The sequence below is a fragment of the Entelurus aequoreus genome, linkage group LG03 (assembly GCF_033978785.1).
Source record: "Entelurus aequoreus isolate RoL-2023_Sb linkage group LG03, RoL_Eaeq_v1.1, whole genome shotgun sequence".
Taxonomy (NCBI): Eukaryota; Metazoa; Chordata; class Actinopteri; order Syngnathiformes; family Syngnathidae; genus Entelurus; species Entelurus aequoreus.
The window spans coordinates 17,566,001-17,585,399 of NC_084733.1; the positions used below are offsets into that span (position 1 = coordinate 17,566,001).

At 37.2% G+C, this 19,399-nt stretch overlaps 1 protein-coding gene across 1 annotated transcript in view; it reads right to left on the reverse strand.

Moving 5' to 3' along the window:
* The window catches only part of LOC133645582 (lysocardiolipin acyltransferase 1-like), a 38,488-nt gene extending 22,168 nt beyond the window's left edge, over positions 1-16,320 (reverse strand). Inside the window, exon 1 of the mRNA XM_062040426.1 lies at positions 15,967-16,320. The gene's annotated coding sequence lies outside the window, so the exon portion shown is untranslated. The remainder of the gene's footprint in view (positions 1-15,966) is intronic.
* Positions 16,321-19,399: the final 3,079 nt, after the last annotated feature.

A 19,399-nucleotide genomic window follows, 5' to 3' on the forward strand; every position in this document is an offset into this window, starting at 1 on the left:
TCCGCTGCTAATACACCGATCGCACCTACAGCTTTCTTCTTTGCAGTCTCCATTGTTCATTAAACACATTGCAAAAGATTCACCAACACAGATGTCCAGAATACTGTGGAATTTTGGGATGAAAATATAGCTTTTTTGTATTGGATTCATTGGGTCCGAATACTTCCGTATCAACCATTGACGTCACGCGCATACGTCATCATATCTAGACGTTTTCAACCGGAAGTGTGGCGGGAAATTCAAAATTGCACTTTATAAGTTAACCCGGCCGTATTGGCATGTGTTGCAATGTTAAGATTTCATCATTGATATATAAACTATCCGACTGCGTGGTCGGTAGTAGTGGGTTTCAGTAGGCCTTTAAGTAACTGCTTTATCAAACTCTTCCTAACATTAAGCTTAAATTATGTTTTGTTTTTGTTTTTTCCCCCCAATAGCAGACTTTCCTAAAGTCACTACCTGCATCAAATGGGTATTAGATATCAGGACCATTAATCAAATTAGCAGACTGCATTGTTTCTGTGAACTCACTGTCTCGTACCAGGTTTTTTTGCCACTTGCTTCACAGTAGCTGCCACATATCAGACATACCAGAATGGCCATTAGATCCCTTGGGGAAGTGAGCTGAGCCCGTAGGCCTTCTGAAATTCAAAACTCAGAAACAGGACCTGCGATTGTCCGTTACGTAATGGCTCATTTGTACACGTCAATGACGGACGAGCCCTTGGCATTTCATGGGCATTCTACACTTGAACAGTATGCGCGCTCACTCTTTAGAAGAAAGAACATTGTCTGAATTTTTGGTTTGGACAGTTATTATAGTAATCAGTGCATGCTTAACAACAATACCAGAAAAATGTCCAATTATCCTGCCAAACCCGAAAGCAACGCCAAGCAGTGCCACGGATCATACATACCATAAATATTTCCGCAGAGTCTCCTGTAGTTGCTGGGTGCGTGGTCTGTAATTAGGGTAAAAAACATAGCGGCTAACAGTTCTAGCAATTTGTATTAGTTTTCAACCGCTCTCCAAATATTGTCTGCTTCTGATTAAATGTGATGCCAAATCGAAACAGTGGGATGATAACCACACTTGAACATCAACGTCAAAAGTTGTACTGCTGATTATTTCATTTACATCACACTTTTTGCACATTTGGCAGTGTTTGCACTAGAGATGTCCCGAACTCGATTATGGGACCTGATCAGAGGCCGATATTTGCCTTTTTTTAACTGATCGACAATTGGCAGATGAGCTGCAGAGCCCCGTCGATCCTGAGCGCAGCTGTGCCCTAGTGTTTTGCATGGTTAAAGATTGTACTCCCATGAAATATTCCTTCAAAAGGGTGGGGCGGTTATAGAATACAATTACATGTTCAATGGAAAGTAGGGTTGGTCGATCCAGATGTCGATACTATCAAGACTAAATATGGGAATCTTTGGCCACGTTACGATTTGATTACAATTCTTGGGGTGACGATTTGACTCAATCATTTCTCGATTCAACACGATTCTCGTAATATATTATTTGGTACATAAATTATACTAAAAACTTTTCAAAGCAGATTACATTTTACAAGTGCTTCTCTTGGCTGCTGACGTACAACTTATAGACGTAGCATTTGCCTATAAAAATCCATCAATCCATTTTCTACCGCTTATTCCCTTCCTATAAAAATTATTTTCAAAAATATATTCTTAAAACGTTATTTACAAAATTCACATAATGATAATTAATCTAATAAAGAAAATAGAGCAACTCCAACCCAATCCCAGCTTTACAATAAAATTTATAAAGTAATTGAGGACACGCAAACACAATAAATATTAAATACAATACAAAAAAAGGAAAACAAAAAATTATTCAAAGCAACAGTATCAATAATATTTAATATTGAATAGATGTTTAATGTTAATCCAAAAATGGATTGTTAAAAAATACATACAATAATTTGCCAAAAAAAAAAGGAGATTTTTTCAAATTATTGATTTAAAATCTAAATAAAAATCCCGATTTGGATGTAAATCGATTTTTTGATCACCCCATAATTGATACCCACTATAATAGTATATAAACCATACCAAAGTAATTAAATAAATAATATTTTTTTTCTTTTTCATGTTATTATTACACAATACATACAGTGCCCTCCAAAAGTATTGGAACAGTGAGGCGAATTCCTTTATTTTTGTTGTAGACTGAAAACATTTGGGTTTGACATCAAAAGATGAATATGAGACAAGATATCAACATTTCAGCTTTCATTTCCAGGTATTTACATCTGGATCTGATACATAACTTAGAAGATAGCATTATTTGTAATGGAACACAACATTTTTAGGTGAGCAAAAGTATTGGAACTTATAAACATAAAATAGATTAAAGTGAATAAGACTCAATATTTAGTTGCAAATATTTTGTTTTCAATAACTGCATCAAGCCTGTGACCCATTGACATCACCAAACTTTTGCATTCTTCTTTTGTGATGCCTTTCCAGGCTTTCACCGCAGCCTCTTTCAGTTAATGTTTGTTTTGGGGGGTTACTCCCTTCAGTCAGCAGGTAAAATGCTTGCTCTATTGGGTTTAAGTCTGGAGACTGACTTGGCCAGTCTAAAACCTTCCACTTCTTGCCCCTGATGAACTCCTTTGTTGTTTTGGCATGTTATCTTGCTGCATGGTGAAGGATCTTCCAATCAGTTTGGTTGCGTCTTTCTTTAAATTAGCAGACAAAATGTTTCTTTAGACTTCTGAGTTCATTTTGCTGCTGCCATCATGTGTTACATCATCAATGAAGATGACGTCCCAGAAGAAGCCATGCAAGCCCAAGCAATGACATTATGTTTCACAGATGAGCTTGTATGTTTTGGATCATGAGTAGATCCTTTTTTCTCCAAACTTTTGCCTTTCCATCACTTTGGAAGAAGTTCATCTTTATCTCATCAGTCCATAAAACTTTTTCCCAGAATTTTTGAGGCTCATCTCTGTACCTTTTGGCAAATTCCAGCCTGGCCTTCCTGTTCTTGCTAATGAGTGGTTTGCATCTTCTGGTGTAGCCTCTGTACTTCTGTTCATGAAGTCTTCTGCCAACAGTAGATTGTGATACCTTCACTCCTGCCCTCTGGAGGTTGTTGCTGATGTCACTAACAGTTGTTCTTTATAGCTCTCACAATGTTTCTGTCATCAACTGCTGATGTTTTCCTTGGTCTACCTGTTCTATGTCTGTTGCTTAGTACACCAGTGGTTTCTTTCTTCTTCAGAACATTCCAAATGGTTGTACTGGCTATGGCCAATGTTTGTGCAATGGCTCTGATTGATTGTCCATCTTCTCTCAGATTCACAATTGCTTATTTTTCACCCATAGACAGCTCTGTGGTTTTCATGTTGGTTCCAACTCTAAATGTAGTCTGCACAGGCAAAACTTATCCTACCCAATATGAAACTGAGCTCAGACATTCAGTGCTATTTATTGTTTGAATAATCAAGTCCATTGGGAGACACCTGGGCAACAAAACACACCTGTCAGTCACATGTTCCAATACTTTTGCTCTCATGAAAAATGGGTAGGATCAAACAAAAGGTGCTATCTTCTAAGTTGTGTATCAGATCCAGATGTAAATACCTGGAAATAAAATCTGAAATGTTGATCTCTTGTCCCATATTCATTTTTTGATGTCAAACCCAAATGGTTTCAGTCTACAACAAAAATAAACTAATTGGACTCACTGTTCCAATACTTTTGGAGGGCACTGTATATGTTTTCTTATTATTACACAATCATTTTTACAAAGTCAGGGAGTTTAAGTCTCTGGATAAAAAAAGGCTGTGTAGGACAAAACCCATATGATCTAAATGGGAGCCAATAGTATCTAATGCTTTTGTTTAGTTATTGTGCACAAGCCACTTTATTTTGTTATAAAAAAAAGATATGTAAAATTCAATAGCACACGTTTTAAACATGATCCGATTCAAAACAATACTAGAAATTTCTGAATTCAATAAGATGTAAAATGCAATAGTACACGTTTTAAACATGATTGCGACTTGTCCAGGGTGTACCCCGCCTTCCGCCCGATTGTAGCTGAGATAGGCTCCAGCGCCCCCGCGACCCCGAAGGAAATAAGCGGTAAAAAATGGATGGATGGATGGATGGATGATTCAAAACAATACTAGCAATTTCTGAATTCAATAAGATAAACTTTATGAAAAAAAATTTGGTATTGGGTTTAATTTAGTTACTTGCTAAAAATCTTTTTACAGGTCCATAATCCAGTGTCAAAGCAGGGATGGGTACCATTCGCATTTTGTAGTACCTGGGTATCAATGCTAGTACTCAACGGTACTAATTTTCAGTACTTTTGTGTGTTAATAATGAATATGAATCGTTTTTTTGATAATAAAATAATTTTTTTGTTGCAACATTTATAAACGAGCTGATTATGGTAACTGCTGTCCAGTTCTTTTATTATAACATTTCTCATTTAATTGTACTGTAACGTGCATCTTAGTTGTATTTATCATTAACAAATTTGGAAGTGTTGAAATCGCCATGTAAATTTGCTGAAGCTAATCTGTAGCATGTCATTATCAAAGCCAATGTATATTAGCATCAAGCTAGTAGATTTTTGGGAAAGTGTAGCCTTAGTTTACTTAGGTTGGAGTGTTTTTTGAGTCAACTGCTTTGTTGTCATTGAAAATTGCAACATTAACCATAGGTGGTTTGTTGAGTCCACTGTCAGTGTTATGGAGGACATCGCCAACTGTCAAAGTATCGGATGGGGACTCGAAATCGGATCGGATGTGAAGCCATTAAATCGGATCGGGATCGTAGGCCAAAAATGTCGATCGGGACATCCCTAGTTTGCACAGAGTTGCTATTCGCGATTGTATTGTACATTAAATGCTCTATATTTTGTATACTGTTTTACATTGTGGAGAGGGAGGAATGTAATTTCAATGTCGCGTGTGTCTCGAAAACATGGTGAATAGACAATAAAGAATCTGGAATCTTTTTTAGTCATACAGTGTGGAACTTATTTTTTCACTTATGTCAAAAGTTCTATGATGACGTCAACTTGACACTGGTATCGGTCTCTTCAACTTCCATGATTTCCTCATAAAAAATACTGTTTTTAAATCTTAACCACCAACCGGGAAGGGATTGTGTTAGACCTGAGAGGTTCTTTACTCTATATATATATATATATATGATTGTTTATGTGTAAACTAGACCTTAAGACAAACTGAGGTGTCATCAATAAACATTTGAGTGTCTAAAAAAGCGCCATATAAATCTAATCCATTATTATTATTATATACTGAACATGCATAACACGTACAGTATATTACATACATTAACTAGATTGTGTTAAATGTCTCAAACAGCCTTAAACTTAGCAGTGGGTGCCAGTCAATTATTACCAAGTTTGCAGCCTTTTAGATTAAGGGAGCCTGCAGAGTCTTGAATTGATAAGGCCTTGCTGACGCAGTGGGTCTTGAGCAGATGCTACAGGGAATTATTTCATCCAGCAGGTGCGCAATGCAGCTCACACCTTTCCACCTCAATTATCACCGTGCGCACACAGACACACACACACATACACGCACGCACAAAAAAGCATTTGGCTCAGACCTGCCTTTGCCTGGGAACACCAGTGTGACGCAGCAAGACTCGATATGTGGCAACCGAGGAGGCTGAAGGTTTATTAATAAGAACAATGATAAAGTGCAAGCCTTCAGGCAGTAAAGGTTATTGATATTAATGATGGAAAATGTGAGGATAGGGGCATTAAAATGTTGCTTTATGTCGGAACACACCCTGCAGTGACAACTGGAATAATGACACTGTAGCATGGAACGTGCAACATGAACAGTAACAATTATAATGTTACCCATTTTTCTTATGATTAATGTAACCACAGGAGACAGGGGACGCTAGGAAAACTATTCCCCCCCCAACGCATTCACGGAAAACCTTTTGTTTCCATACTTACTAGATCCAGTTATTAATGTGATTTAGTCCCACTGGGATGCAATTTAAACACCATAGTTATAATGATCCCGCAAAGCATACCCCCTCAACAAACAGTGCATGCGATCCGCAGCATTTCCCCGCAGTACGCTGAGATAACGGTCCAAGTCGTAATTCTTTGGCAGTCATCATGCATTCTTTCACTTGAGGCCCGACACCAGACATCGCAACAGATTCGCGCTCAACAATAAGTGTTGTGCTTGGGGCTTTATGACACAAACAAGGAGGGAAGGATTGAAATAAATAGATAAAGCTGTCAAATTCATTGCACGGGTTCGTCCTATTTTGAGTTCTCGTAAGCAACTTACGAGAAAGGAGAGCCTCCAATCACTAAGCAACAGCAAAACCCCTAACTTAGAGTGGTAGTTTAGCCAAAACGGCACTTAAGTCAATTGCAAAATGTTAGCGCTAGATGCTATACATGACATGATTATAGCTGTTAAAAAGACTGTTTGCAAAATTCACACAGATGCTAAGAGGGCGCCAACTTTCCAATGTTTTTTTACAGTGTATACCGCCCTCTTACAGCTTCTAGTACGTAATGACGTAACTACGTACGTACATAACACATGCAAGTTCATTAGCTTTGGTTGTTGTTAGCTAATGATATCAATTTGGATAGTTAGTGTTAGCTGTCATTAAATGTATATTCTATCATAACAACAACATGACTGCAAATTTTCCGTTGCTTCTCTTGGACTGCTTTTGTATGTGTGCACGTGCTCCCTTTGCGTACGTGTGACGAGACCGGGTGAGTGACAGCTGTAAACACCAATTATGTTATTCGGGCCGGTACATTTTTTTCATTATAAAACAGTTAAGGCTGCAGCTAACGATTAATTTTCTATCGATTAATCTATAGATTATTTTTTCGATTAATCGGTTAATCTATAGATTATTTTTTCGATTAATCTATAGATTATTTTTCCTTTTACCGATTATTTTTTTATTCAAAATGAAGATGAAAAAATAAATGTAGGCCCGTTTTTTCAAAAGGCATGGCTTTTATTTACAAAAAAAAAGAAGCATGGCCACTCAGTCAACATTGACAACATGACTAAATATTCTGTAACAATGTAAACATTTAAAACTTTTAACATTTAACAAAATTAAAAGTAGCTTATTTGCTTTTTAATGTGCAAATATAAAAGTCAACATCCAGTGCAAATCTTAATATTCTGCAATAGTATAAGCATTTCAAAAGTAAAAGTATTGCTTATTTTGCTTTAAAATGTGCAAAAATAAAGATAAACATCCAATACAAAAAAAGTGCAAAACGAAATATTCTGTAACAACAGTGTAAACATTTCAACAAAAGTGAAAGTATTGCTTATCTGCTAAAATGTGCACAAATAAAGATAAACATCCAATACAAAAAAGTGCCAATCTAAATATTCTGGAGCACTGTAAACATTAAGTATTGCTTTTAAAATGTGCAAAATAAACATCCAGTCCAACACAGTACACAATAACCAATTCTACTCATTCCAGTGAGTGACTAACAGTTGTAATGAAGAAAGGTTAGCATGTGTACATGCTCTGGTTCTTTTCTTGTTTACAATATTCCCAGCAGCTGAAAATAGGCGCTCAGAAGGGGTCGATGTGGCTGGAACTGAGAGGTAATTAGCCTTCACCTCAAGCCAGGACTGCGAGTGAGCTGAGCTGCAGTTTATATTTCTAGAAGGTCAACGGGCTCATAGTGATGTTACTAGTAGTTGACTGGGAGGTGTTTATTATCATTTGGGGAGAGTCCGCTGCCTGATGCTCACCTGCTAAACACCTATCTGCTCCACGCTGAAGCGCTGACTACATGCGTTCTGAATACACACTGCTGATTGGCTGATAATGCTTCGTGTGTACCAATCAGATGGTTGTGTGGGTGGGACAATGCTGCGTGCTGAGACAGAGGCAGAGGAGCGAAGCAGCTTGTTAAGACTTTAGTAGCTAAAGTTAGCTTTAGCTTAGAAACTCGTTCGGTACACCCCCGTACCGAACCGAAAGCCCCGTACCGAAACGGTTCAATACAAAACACGTACCGTTACACCCCTAGCAGATACAAATGACACATTCATGTTTTTGTGTAATGATGACAACGTATGCGTTATTGTTGTATGTTTTGCTTTGAAAACTGTTACTGTGAGCAAGATGCAAACAGCACCTTTACATTGTTCTTAGATTTGTGCAACGTTTTCATACATTAACGATTGTTTACGGAGTAGCCCCTTTTACACAGCCTGTAAAACCCAGATTTTGTCACAGATGGATTAACGGGAACAATGGCAGGTTGCCGCCTGAAGGGTACCGCGATGCCGAAATATTCCAAAAAAACATTTAATACATCAACACTTGATAAGGAAACAATCCCTCAAGGAGCACTCCGAGTCGACTGCCAAACTGCCTCTTGATAATGCTGCAATTTTGAAAAATGGGCTAGCTTGATCTTAATTTACATTGACTGTTCCATTTGCTATTAGCAATTTTATATGCCGATTTCACTAACTAATTAAAACTACTACAAAACTACAACTACGATGTAATAAGAACAGTGTAACCTCGATTTACAAAATTAATAGGTTCTTGAACGAGGTTTGTTGATCAAACAGTTTGTATAGTGAAGCAAATTTCTATATAAGACAATGTAAACATGAATAATGGGTTCCAGCCTTGACAAAAGTCCATATTTTAGTAAACGTTTGTACACTTAGAACACAATAATGAAGTGCTATACAGTAATGTATATCAAACAAACATAACAGGGGGGTGATAGATCAACTTTCTCTTTATTACCACGCCAAAACAAGCTGAACTGATGGGCTGATCTGCCAACGCGCGGTGTGCTCACAAACATTGCTCAGAAATCACAAAAATCCTTAACTTTAACAACCAAATTGCTACAATAATAAACATTTAAAGTTAAATCCACCGAAATTAACACAGCAGAGGAGCTGAAGAGAAGGCAGCAGAGAGGAGGGACGGTGGGAGGTTAGTGTGTGTGTGTGTGTGTGTGTGTGTGTGTGTGTGTGTGTGTGTGTGTGTGTGTGTGTGTGTGTGTGTGTGTGTGTGTGTGTGCGTCTTGAAAGACACGCTGCTGAACGAGAGGTAGTATCTTTTGACCGCTGTAAAATAAGTCTACTCTGGCATTTTTTCCCAGAAAAGTCCAGTCTCATCACAATTTAAACTTGCTGTGGTAAGCTTGGTTAATTTTTCCATACTTGTGTGCACCATTACTGTGTATGCCTTGTAAAAAGTAGGGGTGTGGGAAAAAATGTATTCTCACGTTGTGCGATTCAGAATCGATTCTCATTTTTTAAAAAATCTATTTTTTAAATTTATTTATTTAAAAAAAAAATTTTAATTTTTTTTTTTAATTAATCAATCCAACAAAACTATACACAGCAATACCATAACAATGCAATCCAATTCCAAACCCCACCCAGCAACACTCAGAACTGCAATAAACAGAGCAATTGAGAGGAGACACAAACACGACACAGAACAAAACAAAAGTAGTGAAACAAAAATGAATATTATCAACAACAGTATCAATATTAGTTACAATTTCAACATAACAGTAATTAAAAATCCCTCATTGACATTATCATTAGACATTTATATATAAAAAAAAAAGAACAATAGTGTCACAGTGGCTTACACTTGCATCGCATCTCATAAGCTTGACAACACACTGTGTCCAATATTTTCACAAAAAAAAAAGAAGTCATATTTTTGGTTCATTTAATAGTTAAAACAAATTTACATTATTGCAATCAGTTGATAAAACATTGTCCTTTACAATTATAAAATGTTTTTACAAAAATCTACTACTCTGCTTGCATGTCAGCAGGCTGGGGAAGATCCTGCTGAAATCCTATGTATTGAATGAATAGAGAATCCTTTTGAATCGGGAAAAAAATTGTTTTTGAATCGACAATTGTGTTGAATTGAAAAAAAAATCGATTTTGAATCGAATCGTGACCCCAAGAATCGATATTGAATCGAATCTTTGGACACCCAAAGATTCACAGCCCTAGTAAATAGACTCACAGAGATAAATATTGTGGATGACTCACAGGAGGGTTCCCGTTGTTCATTTAATTTTGCTATTGAATGAATGTGCTTCAAGTGCTGAGAGCGATGCACAGAGTGAAACCTCTTGCACCCTGCTTGGAAGCAAGAGACAAACAAAACGTTGAGTTATCCAGTTAATTTTCATTTATCATTCCTTTATTTGGCTTATTGATTATCAGCCTAGCCCTACATTAAAGTTTTAAGGAAGGAACACTATTCTGGTTGCTATTCTCCTGTTTTACTGAGTAATATCATATACTTTTCCAAATACTACTTTTGTACCATAACATTATCATTTTGTTTCGTGCATGTATATATTTAAGACCCCCTACCCCTCTTTAACAGAGACATAACCTATTGTATTGCTTTTAGCTGTGATTTTTATTCGAGATGTCCGATAACATCGGACTGCCGAAATTATCGTCCGATAAATGCTTTAAAATGTAATATCGGAAATTATCGGTATCAAAATGATCGGTATCGGATTCAAAAAGTAAAATGTATGACTTTTTAAAACGCCGCTGTGTACACAGACATAGGGAGAAGTACAGAGCGCCAATAAACCTTAAAGGCACTAACTTTGCGTGCCGGCCCAGTCACATAATATCTACAGCTTTTCACACACACAAGTGAAATTAAGGCATACTTGGTCAACAGCCATACACGTCACACTGAGGGTGGACGTATAAACAACTTTAACACTGTTACAAATATGCGCCACTGTGAACCCACACCAAACAAGAATGACAAACACATTTCGGGAGAACATCCGCACCGTAACACAACATAAACACAACAGAACAAATACCCAGAACCCTTTGCAGCACTAACTCTTCCGGGACTCCCTGTTACCCCCTAACCCCCACCTCAACCCCGCCCCCTTCAACCCTGCCCACTTCAACCTCCCCATGCTCTCTCAGGGAGAGCATGTCCCAAATACCAAGCTGCTGTTTTGAGGCATGTTAAAAAAAATAATGCACTTTGTGACTTTAATAATAAATATGGCAGTGCCACGTTGGCATTTTTTTCCATAACTTGAGTTGATTTACTTTGGAAAACCTTGTTACATTGTTTAATGTATCCAGCGGGGCATCACAACAAAATTAGGCATAATGATGGGTTAATTCCACGACTGTATATATCGGTATTGGTTGATATCGGTATCGGTAATTAAGAGTTGGACAATATCGGAATATCAGCAAAAAAGCCATTATCTGACATCTCTAGTTCTGTTTGACCATTAAAGTTAACATAAGCTAGTCGGTGTGCTTGTTATAAAGTTTTGCTTTGAAAAATGTTACTATGAGGAAGCTGCAAAACAGCACCTTTAATTTGGATATTTAAAAGTTTACTTTCCAATTACATTGTAAAAATGTACGATAGTGCACGTTTATTGCATTTAAAAGGGTATACCTAGTCTCACTATGATAACAACTCCCCTGCCTGTTGGAGAAATTGTGGGAATTCAAATGCAAACCCCCACCATGTTTTCTGGGACTGCTCCATAAAGGACTACTGGAAAGAGATACACCAAGCTCTACAGGATATTTTCAAACGTGAAATACCCCTTGAAAGTAAAACTTTGTTTTTTGGACATGTACCTCAGGATTGGCTGAAGAAAGATAAACACTTAATGAATATCCTACTGGTGGCTTGTAAAAAGACCATTACTAGGAAATGGATATCCCAGGATAGCCCAACTTTGAAGCAATGGATGGAAATCACAATGGACATATACAAAATGGAGAAGATAACTGCCTTTATTAATTATAAATTGGAAAAATTTACTTCATACTGGGAAAACTGGGTCAATTATGTCACGCCCCATAAACCTGACTTTAATTTTTTGAAATAGTGATTGTACTGCTCAAAAAAAAAAGGATTACTCCCTATATGTGTACAGGTATGTATGTATGTATATGTGTATGTGTGTGTATATATATATATATATACCTGTATATATATATATATATATATATATATATATATATATATATATATATATATATATATATATATATATATATATATATATATATACCTGTATATATATATAAATATATATATATATACCTGTATATATATATATATATATATATATATATATATATATATATATATATATATATATATATATATATATATATATATATACATGTATATATATATAAATATATATATATATATATATATATATATATACCTGTATATATATATAAATATATATATATATACCTGTATATATATATATATATATATATATATATATATATATATATATATATATATATATATATATATATATATATATATATATATATATATATATATATATATATACATGTATATATATATATATATATATATATATATATATATATATATATATATATATATATATATATAATATATATATATATATATATATATATATATATATATATATATGCATCTGTTTATATATTTTTTTATTATTTTATTTCTGATTATTATTATTATTAATGTATTATCATTATTTTTTGTTTATTTAATTGTTGTATTTGTAGATATTACTTTGTTGTTGGTTTTTTTTGCTGTTACTTTCTTTTCGGGGGTGGTGGGTGGTATGGTTGGGAGATAAACAAAAAACATTTGGACATTCAGGGCAGACAACAGATATAAGATGTATGTGAATATGATGTAATGGATAGGAATGTCTGATGCTGGATGTCAATAAAAAAAAAATGAAAAAAAAAATAAATAAAAGGGTATACCTGCATTCTTACAGTGTGTATTATTACATCAGTGGTTAAATTAGTTTAAAAAAATAATAATGGCAGTAATATCGTTTATCAACAATAATTTGTAGGTTAATACATCGTCAAGCAAAATGTGTTAGGAGCCCAGGCCAACGTAGATTGAGGGTTATAGGTTTGCTGCTCATTTCGTCAATAGTGGTGGAAACAAGCTCCCTTAGAAAATGCACAGTACTCAACATAAGTTTAAACCTCAACTTTGCAAAGACAAGTATACAAGGTCACGGAATTTCTCTGTACTTACAAATTCGTTACAGAGGTCTTTGGATAAATGCTCAGTATCTTTTTGGAAAATTAAAAAAGACGGGCTGGGTTGGGAAGGATTACATTAGATGCATGGAGATTTGAAGGTAGAGAGAGATGAAGGTCAACATCTAATATGGTTTATAACAAGCACTCAATCAGTCTGAAGGCATCAATTACAGCCTGAGCGACGGCAGCGGTTGAGCAGGGAGCATAACAAGGTGGAATAAGGATAAAAACCAGCTGGTGTGCCTCAAAGCAGAGGTGCATTTTTCTAAAGGCTTACACATCAAGGCTGAGTGTGTCACCGTCGACGTGTTCAGCGTGACGACTTTGTGTGTCAAAGAGAAATGGAACCACGGCTTTTGTCAACCACAAGATGTATTCTTCTACATTTCAAACACTTCCTTGTGGTCTACATCAGTGGTCCCCAACCACCGGGCCGCGGCCAGGTACCGGTCCGCGGACCGATTGGTACCGGGCCGCGCAAGAAATAAAAAAAAAAAAAAAAACTTTTTTTTTTTTTTTAAATTAAATCACCATAAAAAACACAATATATACACTGATGGGGGGGGGGGGTTGATGTGTTGGGGGGTTTGGTGGTAGCGGGGGTGTATAATGTAGACCGGGAATATGGGATTCTGGGTATTTGTTCTGTTGTGTTTATGTTGTGTTACGGTGCGGATGTTCTCCAGAAATGTGTTTGTCATTCTTTTTTGGTGTGGGTTCACAGTGTGGCGCATATTTGTAACATAACAGTGTTAAAGTTGTTTTATACGTCCACCGTCAGTGTAAGCTGTGTGGCTGTTGACCAAGTATGCCTTGCTGTCTCCTACATGTGCAAGTCAAAGCTGCATACAACATGTGGCCGGGTTGGCACGCTGTTTGTACAGGTTACAGAGGACAATAAATGCAGTGCCATTACGGCACGCCCTTAATTTAGCTGTTTGGGTGAAAATCGGAGTATATTTGCCCCGGGAGATTTCTAGGAGAGGCACCGAGATCCGTAAGTCTCCTGGGAAAATCGTGAGGGTCGGCAAGTATGCAGCTGAGCCACATCAGAGTGGTCAAAGAGCCGCATGCGGCTCCGGAGCAGCAGGTTGCCGACCCCTGGTATAGGCGAACCCAGGACACTCGGCTACACTGCTAACATTTGAAAAGTCACCCGCTAGACAATGAAGAGTGTTTACTCCGCACGTCAATATCTCCATTTGGTGCCACATGTACACACCATTAAAATGCAGAGGCAAACATTTCCAGATTAACACCGTATGAAAAAAATAGTGATTTTTTTAGTTGTGATTTCCTTCTCTGCATGAGAGTTTAAAAGTAGCATATATTAATGCAGTATGAAGAAGAATGTTTTAATGTAGACACATAGAATCGTCATACTGCTGTGATTACATGCATCAAGTGTTCATTCAAGGCTAAGGCAAAATATCGAGATATATATCGTGTATTGCGATATGGCCTTAAAATATTGCGATATTTAAAAAAGGCCGTATCGCCCAGCCCTATGTCAAACTACTTCCTTAACGTAAATGACCGCCATAACCACAACACCAGGGGGAGTTCCACAAACCACGTTAAACCCAGATTCCGATCTAACAAAGGTCTTAACTCATTCTCCTTCTATGCCACATCAATATGAAATGCACTCCCAACAGGTGTAAAAGAAAGTGCATCTCTATTCTCCTTCAAAACCGCACTAAAACAACACCTCCAGGCAACTTGAACCCTTGACTAACACCCTCCCCTTCCACATCTTACCTCCCCAGATTGTAAATAACCAAATGTAAATAACCAAATGTATATACTTGTTCTTATGCTATCTGAACTCACTATGTTCTCTGCTTGCTGTACATATCCTACCAAGTCAGACCTACACTGTTTCATTGTCCATTTCTCAGATGATGCAATTGTTGATGATTGAAGTGCTGTTATCAACCAAACCCTCCTCATCCCACCCCCAGGATTGTAAATAATGTAAATAATTCAATGTATATACTCTGATGATTAACTTGTGTGATGACTGTATTATGCTGATAGTATATATTTGTACCATGAGTTGATTGGCGTGGACTCCGACTTGGACAAGTTGAAGAACGTATTCAGGTGTTACCATTTAGTGGTCAATTGTACGAAATATGTACTGTACTGTGCAATCTATTAATAAAAGTCAACCAGTCTGTCTATCTGTGTTGGCCCTGTGATGAAGGTGGTGACTTGTCCAATGGTGTACCCCGCCTTCCGCTCATGTGCAGCTGAGATAGGCACCAGCACACACCCCGCAACCCCAAAAGGGACAAGCGGTAGAAAATGGATAGATGGAGGGTTAAAAAAACCTTAAGATCTGTGCATCATCCCCAACTGGCTGTGTCCAAGGTCTCAACTGCAGCTGTCAATGTTGCCGGGCAACAAAAGTAGTGCTTTGTCAATCAGCTGTTTATGGAAAGGAACACATAGTGACGTAAAATGGAATTATTTTTGCATTGGGTTGTCCATTATGTCAGAACATGTTTGCAATACTTGCCTTATTGTCCATTTCAAAAGAATATGACTCAAGGCTAGTAAGGCGGTTGAGGTAATTTGTAAAGCAGCATTGTTTCTTGAAAGGTAATTGCATTATTAATTAAGGTTAATAGGTAAATTAGTAGGTGTGTAATGGGATCTCGGCCAAGTCGCCGTGGTTATATTTAGCTCAAACTTGCGGCGGTGTGACCTAAATGCCAGCCGGGCTCGGTGGAGTGGACTCTCACACCACACACTTGTCAACAGGTACACCGAGTAGGAGAGAGCAAGTGAATCACACAAGAATTCAAATACACACCTTGAGTGGGTTCCGCTTTGTGGTGAAGTTTGTCACAGTGTGTGAGCTAACTCGCTAGCTCAAACAGGTCCAACTACTCGACTGCGACATAGCGGCTTTGCTTCTTCCCGGTCGGAGGCTCGCTAGCTGGACTGAGCTAAGCTTGTTAGCGGCTAAGTAAGTCGCTTCCTAGTCCTCGGACGTGGATTCAAGCCGGGGAGGGGAAAAACGGTTTAGTGTTAAAATAACAACTAGACCGAGTACATGCCGACCTCCCGGCTGAGTGACCAGCTTGTTTTGGCGGTTGGTGAAAATGTAAAAATACCTCTTTGCTAGCACGACCTGCCAACTTGCTACATTTCAGCTGACATAGCAGGCGGCTGTCGGTAGGTGGTGCTGTTTCTTACCCTTAGAGGGTTAAAAAAAAAAAAAAAAGAAGGCTTATGACAGTGTGCACGTCTGGAAACGTCACCGACGCGAATGCATCCATTGTGTTGGAATGAAAAATGCATCCAAAAGCAAACTGCACCCCAAAGACAACATAATGTTGCATTGTTGTAAACATACTTGCCAACCTTGAGACCTCAGAATTAGGGAGATATTCAAAAGGCCTGATGTAAATATAAACGGAATACAATGATTTGCAAATCATTTTCAACCCATATTCAGTTGAATATGCTACAAAGACAAGATATTTGATGTTCAAACTGATTCTTTTTGCAAATAATCATTAACTTTAGAATTTGATGCCAGCCACACGTGACAAAGAAGTTGGGAAAGGTGGCAATGAATACTGATAAAGTTGAGGAATGCTTATTTGGAACATCCCACAGGTGAACAGGCAAATTGGGAACAGGTGGGTGCCATGATTGGGTATAAAAGTAGATTCCATGAAATGCGTCATTCACAAACAAGGATGGGGCGAGGGTCACCACTTTGTCAACAAATGCGTGAGCAAATTGTTGAACAGTTTGAGAAAAACCTTTCTCAACCAGCTATTGCAAGGAATTTAGGGATTTCACCATCTACGTCTGTAATATCATCAAAGTGTTCCGAGAATCTGGAGAAATCACTGCACGTAAGCAGCTAAGCCCGTGACCTTCGATCCCTCAGGCTGTACTGCATCAACAAGCGACATCAGTGTGTAACGGATATCACCACATGGGCTCAGGAACACTTCAGAAACCCACTGTCAGTAACTACAGTTGGTCGCTACATCTGTAAGTGCAAGTTAAAACTCTCCTATGCAAGGCAAAAACCGTTTATCAACAACACCCAGAAACGCTGTCGGCTTCGCTGGGCCTGAGCTCATCTATGATGTGTTCTCTGGTCTGACGAGTCCACATTTCAAATTGTTTTTGGAAACTCTGGACGTCGTGTCCTCCGAACCAAAGAGGAAAAGAACCATCCGGATTGTTATAGGCGCAAAGTTGAAAAGCCAGCATCTGTGATGGTATGGGGGTGTATTAGTGCCCAAGACATGGGTAACTTACACATCTGTAAAGGCGCCATTAATGCTGAAAGGTACATACAGGTTTTGGAGCAACATATGTTGCCATCCAAGCAACGTTACCATGGATGCCCCTGCTTATTTCAGCAAGACAATGCCAAGCCACGTGTTACATCAACGTGGCTTCATAGTAAAAGAGTGCGGGTACTAGACTGGCCTGCCTGTAGTCCAGACCTGTCTCCCATTGAAAATGTGTGGCGCACTGTGAAGCCTAAAATACCACAACGGAGACCCCCGGACTGTTGAAAAACTTAGGCTGTACATCAAGCAAGAATGGGAAATAATTCCACCTGAGAAGCTTAAAAAATGTGTCTCCTCAGTTCCCAAACATTTACTGAGTGTTGTTAAAAGGAAAGGCCATGTAACACCGTGGTGAACATGCCTTTTCCCAACTACTTTGGCACGTGTTGCAGCCATGAAATTCTAAGTTAATTATTATTTGCAAAAAAAAAAAAAGTTTATGAGTTTGAACATCAAATATCTTGTCTTTGTAGTGCATTCAATTGAATATGGGTTGAAAATGATTTGCAAATCATTGTATTCCGTTTTTATTTACATCTAACACAATTTCCCAACTCATATGGAAACTGGGTTTGTATATATATATATATATATATATATATATATATATATGTATATATATATATATATATATATATATATATATATATATATATATATATATATATATATATATACATATATATATATATATATATATACAGTATATATATATATATATATATATATATAAATAAAATAAGGAGGATAGGGATGATGTTCGTTAAGAAATTATCTATCAATCAATCAATCAATGTTTATTTATATAGCCCTAAATCACAAGTGTCTCAAAGGGCTGCACAAGCCACAATGACTTCCTCGGTTCAGAGCCCACATAAGGGCAAGGAAAAACTCAATCGTGTTCCCATGTTTAGTTTTTACTAATTTTTACTAATGTTTTTTTTTATATCTAGTCTGCACTTTGTCTGTATTATTACTATTATCATTATTATCGACTCGTCTTTGCCTTATTCTTTTTATTTTCCTATTTTAATGATGTTAGATCTGTGTTGTTGTTGTTGTTGTTGTTGGGGACAAGTGTTGTAAATTAGCTTTGGCTACAAACACTATGATGCATACATTGGATAACTGTTTCAGATATCTATGTTTCTGTATCTGTCCCTATTTCAAATAAACCTTTATATATGTGCAACTAACACCAACTTACATGTATGTGTTTGTACAATATATTTGATGTTAGGGCTGTCATAATAAAACTAGTTAACTTATGTGATTAATCACATAAAGTTATCGCATCCATCCATCCATTTTCTACCGCTTATCCCTTTCGGGGTGTCGGGGGGTGCTGGAGCCTATCTCAGCTACAATCGGGCGGAAGGCGGGGCCAACACAGATAGACGACATTCACACTCACATTCACACACCAATTAAGTGTTGCCAAGCAACCTTAAAGTTTTCGCATTAATCATGTATATGCGATGGCGGAAAAAAAATCCCAACAAATGCAAACGCCACAACACAATAATTTTCAGTTATAGCACAGTTATAGCTTTTATACACAGTATATGTATGTTTACCAGGGGCGCCGCTAGGGATTTTGGGCCCCATGAAAAGAATCTTTACAGGGCCCCCTGTATTATAATTTCATCATCATTAGGGGCCTCTCTGGGCCCCTCTCCATCATGGGCCCCTATAATCCGTCTCCTTTACCCCGCCTTTTCGGCGCCCCTGATATTTACCACACCAAAAACTAATAAATTAGTTTTCGTTGTCTCTGATTAACATATATATTTTTACTTACCTTGATTTTTTTTTCTTTTTAAACTTTTCACATGTATTTAATTCCTTTTATTCAATGTGTTTAAAGGCCTACTGAAATGAAATGTTTTTAGCGGATCCATTTTATGTGTCATACTTGATCAT